Consider the following 11,606-nt stretch of genomic DNA (forward strand, 5'->3'; position numbering starts at 1 on the left):
AGCTTAATTGAAACATAATTTTAGTGATGTTACGTATATTAATTCGGTAACTTGAAACAAATGAAGTTATCATTTTAAGTCCCCAATATTTAATGCTTAATGGCATGAGCTGAATACATATTAGTTTTTTAAATACAAACTTTAATTAATTTGATACTCAATGCAAGTGATTTCGTTCCAAAGAATTATTTTATGTCTATTTTACTCATTTCATATTTCAAATATAGATTCTATCTTGCAAAACGCAGTGTTGCAAAACGCACACTTTTATTGCTTCAAACTTTATACAGCCGGGATTCGATAATAAATTTCATGAAATTATGTACAAAAGCATGAAACTGTATTCACCCGGGATACGATAATAAATCTTGTGACAACATATTTAAAAATTATGTGTTCGTTTCGTTGTATTGCTTCGCTGCACCCTACTTCGTTCCATGTGAATTACCGTGTCGCTATTGTAGACTAACCACAATAGTTATATAATCCCGATAAATTAATGAGTTTTGCTATTCAATGCGTTGACATCATAAGCAGACAGATCCTTATACAGCCCCATTAACACTCAAAATCAACGAATATTTCATTAATAATTTCGTAAAATAAAGTTAACCCATACAAAATCAGTTTTCCGTATATAATAGCCATATTTTCAACGCTAGACCACATATAGCGTTCACATTTTGGCAGTTGCTTTAAGGAACAATGATTTTGTATGGGTTAACTTTATTTTATGAAATATTTTACGAAATATTGGTTGATTTTGAGTGTTAATGGGTCTTTAAATAATGTCTTGTACCAAGTTTCTGACTACAACGAGCATGGTGTCCATTACTTATTAGGTAACGAGTGGCCGCTTTGGTTTGCTTTGAGTTCATGAAAATTTTCTTTCATTAAGTTTTTAAAAACGTCCACCTCTCGGTCACTAATGGGTTGAGCCCGTTTTTCGCTTATTTCTTTGTGACAGAGTCAGAGGCCATATTGGACAATGTTCGTCTGACAAATTGCTCAAAAACGACGTCATTTTTAGGGTTGCATTGTTGGTAATTTCACTGTGGTAAGTTAAAAATTTTCAATGGTTAGGTTACAACGAAGTAACCATCGTTTATACAAATACAAATATCTTGCGGTAACATAACCATGTAAATAACTGTGTTAATCAAGTTACTTTAGTTAATATTAACCACTGTTTGTACAATTGAACGCTGAGGTTGAAAAACCTGTCAAAACACAATTTTTTATGTACGTAAATGTTTTACATAAATTTACTTTCATTTTCGACTTATTTTCAGAAAATTGTTTGTACATTTTGCATAAGTATGAATTGATAGTAAATCGACTTTTGGTCCCTCTCTTTATACCATCCCGTCTGCCAATTATCATCTCGTTCATTGATGGAAGCTGTTATCAAAGCAATGACTTATAATGGAAACCAAAACTGCGACTTTGTACATGCACTTAAAACTTGTTTGGAAGTATCTTTGCATAGAAATAGAATATTCGAATTTTAACTTTGGATTCGAATATTCGGCCGAGTTTCGAATATTCGAATATTCGGATATTCGGTCCCATCCCTAGTAAATTTGTATATAAAAACCCAGTATATACTAGTTATGAATTCATGACAACTGAAATTGTATCTTGTTGATGATGTTGATGACTTATGATTAATGCGATAATAAAGCTTTATATGACAAAAACATAGTGTTATGCAGAATAAAGAAAATTAACAGTACTGTAAAAAACATGTTTTGGTAAGTTGAATAGTTCATTATAATGGTCATATTTTATAAAATAGCATATAATTCATAATCAGTTATATATTAAAAAAACAATTATGATTACATATACTGTAAAGAGAATGTTCATGACAATAAAAATGTGAAAAAGCATATTATACGTTATATGATACATTCACTAATACAATTAAACTTATTTACATGTAAAAACTAGAAGTTGGTGCATAAATTTTCATAAATATCATAAATTAAATATAAAATACGTTTACTATGTATTCAGCGATGTACAAAAATTTAAAATGAGTTTTAACATCGGTATTAATACCTTATAGAAAGGCAGCGTACTGTTTTAAAACTGTGACAATTTTGACACACAGTCAAGTAAAGTTTTCCACTTGAGCATATCAAGAAATGATCAATTAAAATAATTCAAATAAACAAATATATGTTTCTGAAGAATGCAATATTTCTAAAGCTGGTATTTATTAATTTAATGATACATATTTAAATCAAGTAAAAGAAAGTGTAAATATTCCTATATGGAACAACACTATCTATAACACGTGGTCCTTATTTTATGGTAATGGACCAATTACCAATTAGTCTTTACTAGCACATAAGTACCAGACACAGCACACACACACACACACACACACACACACACACACACACACACACACACACACACACACACACACACACACACACACACACACACACACACACACACACACACACACACACACACACACACACACACACACACACACACACACACACACACACACACACACACACACACACACACACACACACACACACACACACACACACACACACACACAATCACCATGACGTAAAATAGGTTAAGCAGAAATAAACATAGGTCGTTTTACGTTCGAAACTTGAACATTCATAAATGTTTCTTATGATTGTACCAATGCAAAAACAAAATATTCAAAAGCAAATGACAATATGTGACATGTTTGCCAAAATATACATTTAAATATCGCATTGAGTTCATAAACACATAAATAATATGTTAACTTAATACTTTAAAATGCCACAAAATAGTAATAAAGTCCATGTTGAAGTACTTGATGTGTTGATACAAACAGGTAAAAAGTATTAGATGGATTTATGATGGATGAAATATATCGATACAAGCAAATATACTTTAGTTTAAACCTTTTATATTAGCTAGACTGAATCGAAAGCTTATTGAAACGCTCTCTAGTCCTGGTTAGAACAAGTCTCTACAATACACCTAGGACTTGTTCTAACCCAAGGAACGGATTCGAAAGCATTTCAATAAAGCTTTCGATGTATACGCCACATCCTGACCTATCCGAACGACGAGTATCTCAACGACGTGTAAACAATAAATGAGGGAATACTAACAATTACTGGAATTAGGTTGTGAAGACATTTTATGTGTAATGCCCCTTAACGGCATATACTTTTAAAACAGGTAGCACATAGAATTATTTCACCAAATTGTGTCAATAACAAGTTTTAATCGTTTCAATTTGAATTTGAAAATTATAAAACAAAACGTGTACATTTTTGCTATTTTTGTGCGTATTGATCTATATTTGTAACATAATGTAATAACATAGAACTTTTTTATGCAAGACATTTTAATATCATTCATTTAAAAATATAAAAAGGAAAAACTAGCATGATGTCTGATATCTGTTTCTAGATTTCGCTACGCAACTTAAAAAAACAACAGTTATATTTGTGTGGCATTGAAAAATAATGATACTTGTGTTACACATAATTGGATCACATGATTGAATTATATGTTCTTGATTTGTGGTATAAGTTTGCACCATTGCTGAAGAAGCTCGTGTTTTCGAATTTCATTCTGCGCTTTCATCGACTTATGTATGGCAATAAAGTCAGCAGTCTGTAATTTTCTATTGAGATCGCTACCATCATCAAAGTATTGTATATGTGGCCAATCATAAAAGTCGCTGAACTGTAGCCAGTACATCTCAGCTTCCGGATCTTGAGCATATTCAGCGTTCGGATTGTAAGAGTGCGGGCTGGCGGGGTGACTTGGCATCTTCCACCAAAGGTCAGGGTCGTTGTCGCAGTAAGGCGCCGTGGTGCTAGTACGATCAGATCCAAAATTTCCGTTGGTTTTGAAGTACTTTGCACTGGGCACGAATAGTGGAATATTCAGCGAATAGAACTCAGTCAGTTTGAAAGACATTACAGAGTAAGGCACATATATGATGGCTTTGTGCTTAACGAGGTCACTAAGCTGATATCGTGGATATTTCTTACGTATTTCAACGACATTAACTGTGATATCAGCAAACATCGCACCGTATGACACAAATAATATTTCTGGTTCAGTAGGGTTGAATGTATTACCATCAGTGTAAAATCCGCTAAAACTGCTTATAAGTTTTATCGAATCCTTTAATCCTGTGTAATGCTTTAAATATTCATAGTCGTAACGACTGGCGCCAGCAATAATATGTTTGTGATCTACTCTGACTGGGTCGTTGTTCTGCTTAAACAGTTCCCAAAGCTGTTCATTGAGCTTAGTCCAACTTTCTAAAGAACACCTCCCCAAGTTATACCTATGACCTGCTAAAAATACAATGGATTTAGTTTTATTCAACGGCATCCAAATCTGGCACATAGCTGCGTAAAATGAACAATAGAAAGCGTCTGTATTTTTAAATAGCAAGTCATTTTCATAAAACTTAAAATTCTTGTTCATGAAATCATCGGTGGCCTGAGTGTTTATTCTATAACTTAAAATTTCGTTGGAAATCTTCTCTGGGACGATGAATCCCGGCCGGTCGAATACCGCCGGATATGGCGTCTGACGTCTTTTGTATCCCGCGACAACAAACCTCTGCCCCAGTGATGCCAACAGCGAGGGCGAGTCCAGCCGGGTCCCGTCGTGTAAATCAGAGGTCCAAAATGTTACATTAGTTGCCCGATTCTTTATAGTTTTGCACTCCTCCGGTTCGATACTTTCTGATACAATAATTGATTTACCTACATCAATATTTATTATTTCGCGTTCAATCATATTTCCATCAACTTGTTTGTATTGCTTTGTATTCTTACTTTCTGTAGTAATAGAATTAAAACGAACTGATCCAAAAGCCAGTATCCAATTTTGAATATGCAATACGTCATCAATCTCAATAAATCCCCGTTCGTACGTTTCTATATACAATTCCTCTAATAAGTCCTCCAATGAACGCAACTCGTTGTCACCGGAAATAGTCTTGTTTGTTCGCCATTCATCTAAGAACGCTACCAAAGCATTAGTCTGAGTATACAAAGCGATTTCTGATTCTAAGTCGGCGAGTAATGAATGATAATTTCGGTCCTGATCCACGATTGGTCTTGGTAAGAATCCAATTATTATGTTGTGAAGAGAAAGTAAAGCTTGTGCTAGGTAACTTCTCCAAATATCCGAAACCCGGCCAGGAACGGTTACGGGTAAATATAGAGCTAAAAACGCATTTCTGAAATACAGAGTGGCCTGTGCGTTAAACGGACTGTACACTCCTTTGGAGAGCAAATGTATTCGCTTAGTGTCAGAACCTTTTGCTGGGCGCTTGAAAGTAAATGGCGTACCCTGTATTAACCTGTACAGTGCGTCTACGTCAGGTTCATTGTCGGCAAGAGACTGAAGGACACCAATGTTATTTACTGTCTTTTCTATGTTTTCTTCAACCAAGTTCAACTTGAAATGACCTTGATCTGAGGAATTACGTATAAGTGTTAGAGGGAACCCGCGTGGCCAACAGATGTTGCTAGGCGCCCCTAGTAGAGGGTACGGGTTAAATAGCTGTGCACTTCCAGTAGATGCCGAACGTATTCCTGAAGTAACTAAAGACAGTGGAATGCTATAGAATTTATCTAATTTGAGATCCGAGAAGTTTTCAATCCACAATCTGTCGGATGGACTAGCTCCTTCGATCCAAAATTTTAGCATATTATCGTCATCGAAATCCCAAATGACTTGAGCACCGTGGGCGATTGCATATAAATATCCGACGTTTTTTCGTCCAAAACTTCGCCACGGCAGGCTCTCAACAAATTTTGAATTCATTTTGTTTTGGTCACTGTCACTCAAAAATATTATGTTGCGAAAAGTCATTGTTGATGCCAACACATATCCATCTGGCTTATTTTTATCACCCACAATAACAACACACCAATTCTTCATATACATGAAACGGCGAACAGCTTCGGAGGGCGGAGTAAATATTGTGGTAAGGACCGCCCATCTCTTACAATTAAACGTTTTACCGTGATCCACCTGTAGGTCTGGGTACCGTTTGTTTCTAAATTTAATATCATTCGGATTAAATCTTCGAATGGGTTTTCCACTAAATGTTTTACCGCTGCTAGCGGACGATTCGAGTATGCTATTCACCTCGTCCATGGACTTTATATACTTAATTTGTTCGAGTAGAACTTCTTCTTGCCTTTCCTTAGAATAAACAGGCAAACCGACCTGTATGCTGCTTCTTGAATAGAGGACCCAGACGAATATCAGACATGCGCCAATAACGAGGATTGCAGCTTGGCGTTTAGGTTGAATGCGGGTGCCCATTACTCGCAATGAAACTGTGCACATTCTGAAAAAAAAAAGATTTAATAAAACATTTGCAATTCACAGTGCTTCGTAACGCATGCCAGGAAAAAAACTAAAAACAGAATTCTTAGCACATTGTGGGTATTTTAGATACCATAATCGCATTCAGAATCCTACATAAACCATGTGATTGTAAGAATGTCGGCTATGCAAAATTTAGATAAATTACTCACATACTATGATTAACTTAGATGAAGAACCCACGGTATGACATGAGATCACAGAGACGAAGAACAAAGAATGACCGCATGAACGAAATGACAACGCAAGACATGCATATTTATGCCGCGATATGAAACACGGATTTAATGCTTGTGTGTAAAGTATCGATGCAGATTAGCCTGTCATGGATTTTGTTTAAAGAAGGTCACTTCTTAGCGAAAATCCAGTTAAAGCAGAAAATATCGTCTTTGATTGACCTATGCTGACTTCAAATCTGGGACGGCAAATAACGCAAATGCATTAAGCCACGTTTTCCTAAAGAGAAGCTCATTAAAAAAATCATATTCTTCTTAGTTAAAATGCATACATTTAAAACACACACACAAAACAAAGAATGTTTAAATTTATAACATGCAGCATAAAAAGATACCTGTAGTTGCAATATATCTGGTTTTTCTTATCAATCAAATATTAGTACGTTGGAATATTCCTCAAGTTCACCACAACTGTTGCAAACGATTAAAGTGACACTGGTGTAATAAGATGGACTTCAAATATTAGCTTTTGTTTATTAACTGTTGGTTGTCTCGACACACAGAGACTGAGGGTCGTGAGTCGTGAACAATAATAAGGCCATAAAAACATTATGTTTGTGTCCACTAACATCTCCAAAATAAGGTTGGTATGTAGTTCAGCCGAAAAAAATGTTCGTTACTTTTGTTAAACATACACACATTAGTTACCACTTTAATCATGACATTACAGGAAAAATATATTTAAAAGCTATAATCAAATCCTTAAAAAAAAGATTCAAGGATCGGCATAAACAATAGTACCAGACATGTAAGTGAAAACAAACAACTTGGTTGCGCCTTAAACGAATGAAAGCTTCATTGAATGTATGTTTCAAACAAAAGGGGGCATCGGTTAACACATTTCTGTATCGCTTTCATTTTGGCATTTCAATATCTTGAGACAATATTCATATTGTGTGCGATTGTTTACAGTACGGACATCTTGGTCAACAAAGGTTATAACTCCCACTAATTGTAAACACTGACCGACGCGTTTCGGCGTTTGTTCGTAAACATTATAATTTGTACTACATTTATAATATCCTGAAGTCAAGTGCCAGTTATTGTATTCATGAAATGCAATCTTAAGCTGTAAAAGTTTTAACCGCGTAATGTTATTTAAGTTTATTGCCTTTTGACGGACAGAAATACACGGATTTCAATATTTTATCTCAAAAAGTGAAATTCCACATAGCAACAGGTGAACGGTCCTCCTAAATATCTTGTAAAATAGCAACCCTTATCGAGTTTAGTAATTGAGTTTAGTAGCTATTTAATGTATTTACAAAACACATTGATGTTCCTGTATAAAAAGCTGCTGATACTAGTGTTATGATAGTGTCGTTAAAGATGCCCACTGTCTTAAGTATTTTGTTTAGATTTCCATATTTAAAAAACATGTATACAGGATCTGACACTATACTTTAATGTCATACTGTATGTTATGATTTACGATTTTAAGAAGTTTGCATGCCTTTGCAGAGGTTATCAAAAATGTAACGTATGCTTAAGAAATAAAAAAATTGTTTTGAATTCAACGTTCATTTTTGTACTTATTAAATTACGCGAAGTAAGTCTTTTCTGCGTGGTTCATTGTATTTTGCCTTAACCTGTCAGTAAACTGGACCTTCCTGACAACCGAACATTTATTTGGTCCAGAGTGTCGGAGTTGGAGTATAAGGTCGGTTAGTTCGTGATCGTGAAAGGCATTATTAAGGGACTTTTTTGAAACTAAAAATACCATAAAAGCGGAAAGTGTCGTCCCTGATTAGCCTGTGCGGACTGCACAGGCTAATCTGGGACGACACTTTACGCACATGCAGTAAGCCCAATTTTCTCAGAACAAGACACATATGTGTGTGCTAATGTGTGTAAGAGAAACATGCTTCATATATCAACTATTTGATACCACTGTCAATGCAAACCATGGTAAAGCAAATGAAAAAGCAGAGCTTGAATATTTATAAAATATAGCGTATGTGGTATTGTTTGTGTTTACTTTTCCCTGGAAATATCTGTTTTGAGTGACCTTACACGACGCGACTGAATTAGGTAAACATGTATTTTAAATAGTGTATATAAAATAGTAAACGACTATAGCAATACATGTATAGGTAAATTAATATACATCACCATTTTTATAACGGCGTATCTATTGCTCAAGCAGAAAATATTACATAAATCTGCAAAAAGGTTAAAACGCAGTTTGACGAAATAAAATAATGAAAAGAATGTGTCTTCAAACATGTGCAGACGCCTTATACTCAGATAAAATTTAAAGGGAAACTGAACGATTGCGTATGAAGACAAATATTTAAAAGCATCCATTTTTAAGTGTGTCCGTGTTTTTCGAACATAAATCACAATTATTCGCAGGTACAAACAACATCAAGACGTATCGAATGTATATATGTACGATCATTCTTGCGTTCCCTTTCAATCAAAACGCTAATAAGAGTATGAAGGCTCTTGGCAAGAATTAAAAATACAAATGCAGACTAATTATCCCCACGCTTTTTGAAAAGCGTGGGGATATTGTGGTTATCTCCGCCGTCTGTCTGTCCGTCCGTCCGTCCGTCCTGGCCACTATCTCATCCTACACTTTATTATGCCATGACAGCGCATTTACGTTGGAGACGCTGACACGATATTTTAAAGTGTTATCGGATACCCATCCGATAACAGTTTTAAGCTCCGCCCATTAATATCCGTTTTAAAACTCCGCCTATATTTGGTTTAATCAGTAAACAATTTTAGCGTTCCATGTTTTAGCCCCGCCCATTCTGAGAACTACTTTTTTGTAGGCCTGGTATGTCGCTTCTTTGGTTTAAATGGAAACAAACAGCGATTCATATTTTATTCAGAAGTTAGAACATTAATAAACAAGAAGTTGTTTTTTTAAACAAAACTAACACTTTATTAAGTATATATCTATAGGGAAATATAAATTAAATGAGCATTAATCAATGGAAAAAAATTAAACAAATACAAATGTGCACCGCTACCATTATTTGCTGCAGATGAACACAATTTAAAACAGTAATGATAAACATTTAGCGTAACACAAATATACTTAACACGTTTTAAATAAAAAATGACAGATTTGATCAATTTAAAGAAGAATTTATGACAAATATTCACTAAACATCTCGTCTAAGATTATATTTTTAAAAAACTAATACTTTACAAATGCTTTCCTTTTTTGTGTCATTCTTATAAAAAGCAAGGTAAACAGGTGAATAGCATACACAATGAATTAACATTAACAAAGTAAAATAATAATTACTTGATTGAGATGCTTTGCTAATGCCTGCCATGCCTAATAATACATGACAATTTCAATTTTTAAGTGTCTGAAATCAAACTTTCACAAAAAAATAGTTCTATCTCCACAACCAAACAGGAAATTTGTGTAGTCAACCTGAAAATAAAATAAAGAATCCTTTAGAGAAAAAAAACATCATCAAACATTCATTGCATAACTGCTTTAATAATAAAAATCCAGATATAAAATTTGTATTAAAATTTAAACTTTATAAATATAGTGACATATAGATTTATAACATGTTCAGATAAAACAATAACATAAATACTCTCAAAAATAAATTTGTCGACAAATAAGTATTACCTTTCCGACAAATTAATTAGATGGGTTGATGTGAAGCTGTGCCGGGATGAAGTTGGGGGGGGGGAATATCTCGAGTTGGTTGAGAGGCAGAGAAAGACTCAGACCAGTGCAACTGACGAGGGTAGAACTGTGCCGCCAAGAATTTTGGTAGATATCATCACCCATGGAATGTGTGGTCGCAACTTTCTGCCATTAAAAGAAAAACATTTCATATTATAATAAAATAAAACAAATCCAACAGGAGATAACATTTCAAAATAGAGTGTTTTAATAACATTTTTATGGCACAACTTGAACAAATTACAACTTTAATAGACACAATATTATAAAAACAAAATGAAAATGTATAAACTCCACTTTATATAAAAATAATTAAGAATTTATTTTAACTTAAAATATTTTTATTATGGACTCGGGGCTTTTTTGGCTTATTAAGGGAATAGGTGTTTTCCTAATTTGAGAAATTTGCGACTCAAATTTTCACAATTTAAAGAAGTTCGCGACTCAAATTTTCACAATTTAAAAAAAGTTTGCAACTCATTTTTTCACAATGTTGATCTGTGGGCGACACAATTTTGAACAGTTTTCGACACATGTTTTCAAAAAAGTTGCACAGCGCGCAACTCATTTGTTCACAGTTTTCAACAGTGCAATTTTTTATGAACAGTGCGTGACTCAATTTGTTCACAATTTTGAACAGTGTGCAACTCATTTTTTGAAATTGTGTACAGTGCGCGACTCATTTTTCCACCATGTTGAATGAACCGTGCGCGACTCATTTTTTTCCAAATTTTGAACAGTGCGCGACTCATTTTTACAAATTTTGAACAGTGCGCAACGCATGTGTTTTCACAATTTGAAGAGTTTGTGACTTATTTTTTGTAATTTTGAATGAACAGTGCCCTACTAATTTGTCCCCCATTTTTGAACAGTGCGCAAATGATTGTTCCAAATTTTGTACAGCGCGTGACATGATTTTTTTCACAATTTTGAACAGTGCGCAGCTCATTTTTCCACAATTTTGAATGAACAGTGCATGACTTTTTTTCCAAAAATTTGAACAGTGAGCAACTCATTTTACAAATTTTGTACAGCGCGTGACTCACATTTTCAAAATTTAATTTATGAAAAGTGTGGGACTCATTTTTCCACAATTTTGAAATCAGAATGAACAGTGGGCAACAAATGTTTCCCACAATTTTGAACAGTGCGCGACTCAGTTTTTCAAATTTTGGGACAGTGCGTGTCTCATTTTTTTCACAATTTCGAACAGTGCGCAACTCATTTTTACACAATTTTGAATAAACAGTTCGCGACAGTAGAACAACTGGCACTGATCATTGGTTCATCAGCATTAGAAT

At 34.3% G+C, this 11,606-nt stretch overlaps 1 long non-coding RNA gene across 1 annotated transcript in view; it reads right to left on the minus strand.

The window, feature by feature from the left end:
• Positions 1 to 9,744: 9,744 nt before the first annotated feature.
• LOC127837064 (uncharacterized) overlaps positions 9,745 to 11,606 on the minus strand; it is a 2,201-nt gene continuing 339 nt past the window's right edge. The window contains exons 2-3 of the long non-coding RNA XR_008029086.1: positions 10,246 to 10,431; positions 9,745 to 10,038 (exon numbers count right to left, since the gene is read on the minus strand). This is a non-coding gene — a long non-coding RNA (uncharacterized LOC127837064). The remainder of the gene's footprint in view (positions 10,039 to 10,245; positions 10,432 to 11,606) is intronic.

This window comes from Dreissena polymorpha, chromosome 7 (assembly GCF_020536995.1).
Source record: "Dreissena polymorpha isolate Duluth1 chromosome 7, UMN_Dpol_1.0, whole genome shotgun sequence".
In the NCBI taxonomy this organism is placed as follows: Eukaryota; Metazoa; Mollusca; class Bivalvia; order Myida; family Dreissenidae; genus Dreissena; species Dreissena polymorpha.